The sequence below is a fragment of the Theobroma cacao genome, chromosome 9 (genome assembly GCF_053813885.1).
Source record: "Theobroma cacao isolate CCN51 chromosome 9, ASM5381388v1, whole genome shotgun sequence".
Classification (NCBI taxonomy): domain Eukaryota; kingdom Viridiplantae; phylum Streptophyta; class Magnoliopsida; order Malvales; family Malvaceae; genus Theobroma; species Theobroma cacao.
Window position 1 is genome coordinate 10,550,488 of NC_142647.1, and position 7,845 is coordinate 10,558,332.

Sequence of the window (7,845 nt, forward strand, 5' to 3'; positions counted from 1 at the left end):
GCCTTTTTAGTTTTGTTTCAAGTTGCCTTACTCTTATAGTCCCATCTTAATCCTTTAAGCACAACCAACTATTGAGGCATAAGTACCAAATGTTTGTAATGCAACAACCATGAACAATAGCTCAATCAAGCCATCCACAAATCGTCTAATCCTTATATCTTCATTCGAGACAAGGTACAATGCATACCAAGATAACTGCATGAACTAGATGTTATTCTTAGACATAATCATAGCAGGCATTTGGACTAACACCTCAAACTCAAGTGCTTCGGTGGCACGTGTGCTATCTAGTAGAAATTGACTCTAAAAAGCTATGCAGATGTCCTCCCATGTTAGCTAGTCAACGCCAGTTGGTCTACCCCTACATAACGATTGATACCATAAATGTGCCACATCCTTTAGCTTAAAGTTAGCCAACTCCATTGATCAGACACTAGAAAATCCTAAAGTATTGCAAATCTTTTCATGTCATCTAAGAAATTATGGCGATTCTCCACCACATGCAACCTAAAAAGAATGTTGTTTCAACTAAAGGACGTTTGGTAATGAAAGCTGTGAAAAACACGCATAGGTTATGGCCTCTCTATGCATAGTTGGATATCATCTATGCAAGTACCATTGCCTCCATGACCCTATTAACTCCTTATAAATTATAAACCACATCTGTCAAGGTCATTTCTCTAATAGGTATCTAATCTCTCACTTTCTAAACTAAACATTAATGGGTTTAGCTATGGGTGTCACTACATTACCAAATTTGGTGTTCTTATCATGCTTACCACTTCCCCTAGCAATGGGAGTTTATGGCCTCGTAGACATATCAATAGAAACATCCAGTTTTACTGTACCCCTAGTAGTGGCTTGAGTTTAAAGACGCATCCTAACCTAGACAAGAACAAACACTGAACTTAACAAAAGCTGAACAGAAAGGTAGGTTTTGAAACAAATAACGGAATCTATGTAGTCTCTCATTCGAGATTTATGCCATGGTATACAAAATACAAACAAGACTCCACATAAAGACCTAACAACTTCATTGTCACAACAAAAAAGCCTAAAAGTTAGTCAAAACTAGAGCTTTGATACCAACTTTGTCACAATCCAAACCCAAAGACCATGACCGATGCAAGGTCTAATGGGGAGATTCAACTCGACTCAAGCAAGCCTCAGAAATACAAACAATATTAGATAACTAGATAGAAAAAAGCCAGGGGACACATCATCAAGTATTCATATATAACCATTTTTAGAAAATATCCATATGCATTATCTTGTGCTCAATATGCAGAAATGGAAACATTTGTCAAACATCAGAATATAAGTCTTCTTAAGGCAAAATTGAAGTATAAACATTTATTACAAAATGTAAACAGAGTCCAAATCCATAAATAGACAAACAAGACCAACAAAGTACAACTTCAAGGTAAAAGGTTGATGTCTACTGGTTGCTTTATTGATCACTTACCAAAAATGACAAAGGTAGCTTCCTCGAAAGGAAAGTGAATCAACCAATCTATTGATTTGAAAAAAATAAGGGAAACTGATGAGTGAGTTATGTAGACTATGTGAGTAGATATAGAGAAAGGGAACAAGCTAAACATTTTCAACACAAATTTTCCAACATAAATCATTATGTCAACCACTGCTAAGTATCCTTGACCGCCCTATCTCAACATTTTCCTAGCAACTATAGCTGGTACCATACTTATTAGAGCTATGTTGCAATCTCCATAGATACAAAATGAAGGCTCACTAGGAAAATCAATCCTAACTAGTTTGATTTTCCTATCCATACTAGTGTAACAAGTCGATAGCCAGTCCATTCTAAGAATGACATCATAATCTAGTTTGTTCAATAACACTGAGTCTACCAAGGTGTCCTTATCCTTAATCTAAACTATACAAGACTTAAACTCAAAACCCATAATAAATATCTCTTTTAGAAAAGTCAACACAATCAATCTCTCTTTCATATTAAGGCACTCTCTACCCAAGTTTGGTACAAAAAATGTCGAAATAAAGGAATATGTTGACCTAGGGTTACATAAAACATTAGTCTCATAACTATAAAGAAAAAGTGTATCTACGATCACTATGTTAGAGGCATGCACTTGTTGTGGCGTCAACGCAAAAACTTTAGCTTGACCACCGCTAGTGGCACCCTACAGTGCCGGCCTTGATGGCCTAGTTTGAGAAGTGAAAGTTATTCCTTTAGCTTTATCCATACTAACATTTCTCTTTGGTTGTCCCATGGTGGTTAAAGTAGTCTAAGTATAATGTGAGCTTCCTTGAGGCATCTTTTGTGCTTGTCAAATGTTTAAGCAATCCTTTTCATGTGCCTGGGTTGCCCACATGCATAACAATTCTTCGTTCCTCAAACACACTTCCTTATGTCATCCACCATAAGTAGTACAAGGGGGAATAATGTCACGACCCAAATTTCGGGCCATCACTGGCATATGGGCCTAATGGACGTAGTCCACTAAGCCCAAGCAAGCCTATTAATATAACCTTTTCATCATTCCATTAAAAGTTGCTAAGTCACGTTTTATAACTTTTAATCAAAATAATACTAAACATTGCCGTCTCATAGTGGCATACCAATCAAAGAGTACATATATTATCTAAACATAATTTAATAATTTACATCGGTTTGTCTATACATAACAAAAGAGTACTCGACTTCCAGCAGAGAGACTCGGACGAATGTATAGCTACTGAATGCCGAGACACCTACCAAGGGGTCGAATATACGAAGACACTTTGACCTAGTTACCAGCTGCCTCGTGATCTGAAAACATGAAGTTGAAAACGATGAGTATAAACCCAATGAGTGAACAAGAAAAGGAACAAGCATACCATAAGGAATGTTTAACGAAATCATGAAACATTCATTTTTCAAAACAGTGCAATTTGTTTTAGTTCTTATTAAGACCACTCATGTAAACCTCACATGAGTAAATAACTTTATGAAAAGGGTCCATGCTCAACAAAGGATTTGGAGAGTGAAAACTTTAATAGCATTCATGTGAATTAGGTCAAATAAACGACGGGTCCTAGTTGCAGCGAAAAGGCATTCTCGCTGCAACATAGCTACAGTGAGAATGAATTTTTGTTGCAGTGACACTTGATTTAAATTATCAACTAACCGAGAGTTTCTTAACTGGCCAAGGGTTTTTCACCAAACCTCCTCATTTTAAACTTAATTCATTTATTCCTTAATGTTGGAAGTCCATGCTCAACTATGGTACCAAAGAAATGGAAAATAAGGTAGTAACCGAACCAAATGAGGAGAAAAACAGAAAGTTTTTCACTGCATCTCGCTGTAGCAAAATTTTTGGTCACAAAACAGAAAGTTTCTCGTTGCAGCAAGATTTCTAGCCAACCTTACCCCTCCAACCCGAGAGTTTCTAGCTGCAAAAATTTCCCATTCCCTCAAGCAAAGGCCACCTTGTTCACATGACCAACACAACATGAAACTCATATAATTTCCCAAAGTTTAACATGTCAAATTTTACATGCATTTCAACCATTTACATATTCATGAACATTCTATAACACACATATCTATACATGTACATATATATATTCATCATCAAGCACACTCTTCCAACGTCATCAGCTCATGTGCATTCCCTACTAGCACATGGCTGGGTCATCATCGGCTTATGTGCACTCTCACTCGCACATAACCGGGTCATCATCGGCTTATGTACACTCTTACTCGCACATAACCAGGTCCACATCAACATACAAAGAAGCACCCAATGCATATTATCATATTGTGATAACATATAAACCATTGTATAGCATATTTTCACAATATAAAATCACTTCACCAAAGGCTTGTTCCCAAGGTACATTTTCAAAGGAAAACTGGATAAAATCTTTTAAATGTTTGTACAATTGCATTCACATTCCCAAAACAAATTTTGAAATGCAAGTCCACTCACCAGTATTTGTTGAGCCTTTAACCGACTCTATCCTCTTTAATGGTCCAATTGGGGCTGTGGGACTTCGTTAGAACCTATCATCACATTAGCATCACCAATATGTCAATTCACATACTTAAAAAGTCCAAAAGCTATCTTTTAGCTAACTTTCAATGTCCATTTAAATGGCTATCTATTCTCTCTACCCTTATCACTTTAAAATGAATGAACATCCCAACTACCAATTCACCCACAAATCTAAACACTAATTATTCTCAACACCAAAACTCAATTCTAGTGTACTACTCACCTTGGTAGCTTGTATTTGAAATTCTTTCCAAAACTTTCAAGCTATTTTTAAAGCTTTCTCTTTCTCTCTCTAAAACACCTAACTAATGAGAGAGAGTATGTAAATAAGATTTTTCAAGGGTTTTAAGGAGAGAGAGAGTGGAAGAGCATAAGGGTTTATGGAAAAGGTGCATCAAAAGCATGAAATTTAAAGCTATTTAAGGAAAGTTGTGGAGCTTTCTTATCGAGATTTCATGGAGGTTGGGAAGCAACGTGAAAAAGAAGAAGAAGAAAAAGAAAAGCTACTGAAAAATGTAGAAGCTGTTGGAAGAAAAAGATATTTATAGCCTATGCTTATCCAATCCACTTAAATTACCAAAATGTCCCTCCACAAATTTGCTTATTCTCCTCCAATCTTTTATGCAATCTTTTTACTCTTTTGATACTAGGACAAAGTCCATAATGGTCTAGAAATGCTTGGGTTCATGAAAACTTAAAAATTCTAACTCGATGTGAAAAATGATCATTTTGCCTCTGCCGTGAAAATTATTGAAACTTCTAGTTTTCTTCGTGTTTTCATCATTACACATCATTTGTGCGATCTTATGCCTATTTAGATCTTAAAATATAATAAAAATTTCTTCTGGGAGCTTATTAGAGGAAATGATAAAACTACCCCTAGCCCGTGTTATGGCATCTATGCCTAGTTACAAGCCTATAGAGGTGGAGGTCTCACAAATAACTTGGCTACCCTATTTTAATGTCTAAGATCAAAGGGGACTAAACATTTTTAACTTAAGCCTGGCATTAATATTGAACAATGTACTCCTTCTATGGGGCATCCTTGGACCTCTATGTGGGCCTTGATAACCTACTAGTGAGAAATTCTTAAATTAGAACTCATACAACTCTACTTGTTGGTCCCAATAATATGTGATAGAGGGGGGGTGAATAGCACAATTTGGCTATTTCAAAAATTGTCTCAAAGTCTAGATAAGGGCAAGACAAATGAAGGAATGAAAATACAACAAAAACAGAGTAAACAAGATAACCCAATTTAGAGTGGTTCAATTCAAGACCTACATCCACTACCTTCATTATTCAATTAAGGATTTTCCCAACAAATCCACTAATAACCGGTGAAATTCACAAGCTTTCACCAAGCTTTACAATGCCTTTTACAAGGCTCAGCCAAAACCTTTTTACACTAATTTTTCACGGGCTAAACTAAAACCCAACACTTAACTTTTAAAGGCTAAGTTAGAACCTTAACACTTTCAAGAATCCTAGCTTGAAACAACCACTTAGAGTGACTCCCTCACTTTAAGAATACAAGAAGAGAAGTGAAAGAAAGTACCTATGATCACAAGCTGATCCAAATGGTACATGGTTGAGTGTTGAGTACAAGTACAAAGGATGGGCGTTTAAGTGCAGTGAAGATTTTCTGGTTTTTCAACTCTCTATAGCTCAAATTTCATTCAAAGCTTCTAAAAAACTTCTTTCTAATTGTTGAAAAACCCTTTTTATACTTGGGGAAACATATCTTATGGCAGTTTGACAGTTTTCTAGCCGTTTGAGATAGTTGGAAATTGGTTCTAGCCTTTACTTTGTTCTTTAGTGCAGCTTTCAAACTTGCCGGCAGAATGCTCTTAGTCGACTACCCGATATCTTTGTTGGCTAATTTTGTCCCTATTTTTCCCTTCCTGTCTCTGGCAGTTCTGGCAGTAACCACTTAGTCGACTAATTAATTCTTGGTTAACTAAGTTGTCTCAGTTTCTCAAACTCTTCAGCCCGTCATTTCTCAAATTTGAATCTTGGCTAGCTAACATTCTTCCTTATTTAACTAATGAGCTTCCTCCTTGTTAATCAGTCATGTCTCATTATTTTTATCTCCCTTTTTCTTTTAATACATACTTTGAAGGGTTAATTTCATGCATTAATTTTTCTGCACACTTAAGTAAAGGTATTAGACACAAATGAATGGGAATGTTTTACTATCATCAAAAACTAATGGAGTCAACAATCTCTCCCTTTTTTGATGATAACAAAACATTCCTTGATTAATAGCATAGTGTCTTTTTACTCATTTTAGTTTTTTGTAAAAAATGAGGATTGCTACCCCTAAGCATATGCTCCCCCTTAGTGTTTACATATTTATTCCATCCAATTTTATTCTTGTCATATAGAAAATGACATTATACATTTAGAGAATACATATGTGAAGAATCTTGGGTGATTTAGCAATGAATGTTGATAGTTTTTCAAAGAACATTCAGCAGGGTCTGTCAACAACATATAGTCAGCAGATTTTGTTTATTCCCTTCATAATTCAGTCAACACTCTATTCACAACATCCATAAATATTTGCAATCCCAAGTTGATCAATTATCAACATACAGTAGCAGTTATCAGCATGCAATTCAATATGGTTTAGTAGCAGATTTTGTTAACAACAATTAAAATATCATGGATAGCAGAGTATCAGCAAACATTCAATTTTCAGCAAACAAACATCATAGATATATCAGCATTCATGTCTCACACTACCAAATAAACACCAAAATTAAAACTGAGTATTGAAATGCCACCATGGCACAAATAACAGATAATCAAAAGATGTTTCAAAATTGCCCCTGAATTGTTTTTGTTTCTTATCCCCTATTTTTCTAAGTTCTTACTCCTAATTCATTTTTGCTTTCTTTTCTTTTCTAAGTTCCTTCTTGGTTCTTCCACCCTAATAATTTTTTTTATTTATTCTTTGGTTCCTGCACCCTTGGTTCTGCTTTTTTACTCCCCATTTTTGTCAGCATCAAAGGAAGGGGATTCTATTCGTCTAATGTGTTAGAGGGTTAGGACTTAGTGCCATAGAAAGTGTTTAGAGGAAAATGAGAGGGCTCTCGAAGAGATGATGACTTTCTAAAGAGAGGTTCTAGTGATGGTTTATTTGAGACAGGGACTAGACTTTAAGGAGAAAAGGCTGAAACTGGTATGGATTTCTCTACTAACGTGGAAGACTTTCTTCTCTTGAGAAAAGATGTCTTGGTCGCCATAGTCTTCTTTCCCTTGGTTGGTGGTTTTCCTTTTGTTGGTGCTACAGTGGCTTTTTCTTTCCCAGATTTTGTCTTTACTTTAGGAGCTGATGTAGGTTTCTTCCCTTTTCCTATATCTCCACCGTCCTTTTGAGTTTCTGTCCTAGTGTTGTCTCTTTCAGTTTTTCGCTCTCTAACCATTTGATGAAAATATCCATAATGGATATTTCTTCTGAGTTAGGAGGGGAGGCCTGGTGTTTCTCAAGAACATGTTCATCCTCGAAAGCTGTCACTTCTGTCCCTTGATCAGATTTGTTATTGCTCTAGTGTTCAGAAGATGGTGCCTTAGTTGGTTGCTCCACACCAGAATGAGAATCTTCTGCTTGAATGCCATGACCATGAGCAAAAGACCCTTCTGATTTCAAGGCTGTGCTTTCAGCACCTTTTTGTGTTGGTGCAATACTTGGAGTTTCAGATGTGTTTGCAGTAGTAGGTTCTGAGGACACTTTCTCCTTTCTTTTCAATTCATTCTCAAATTTAGCTATCCTTTCCTCAATCTTCTGTAATCTCATTTCTTGATCAGTGAGCTTACCATG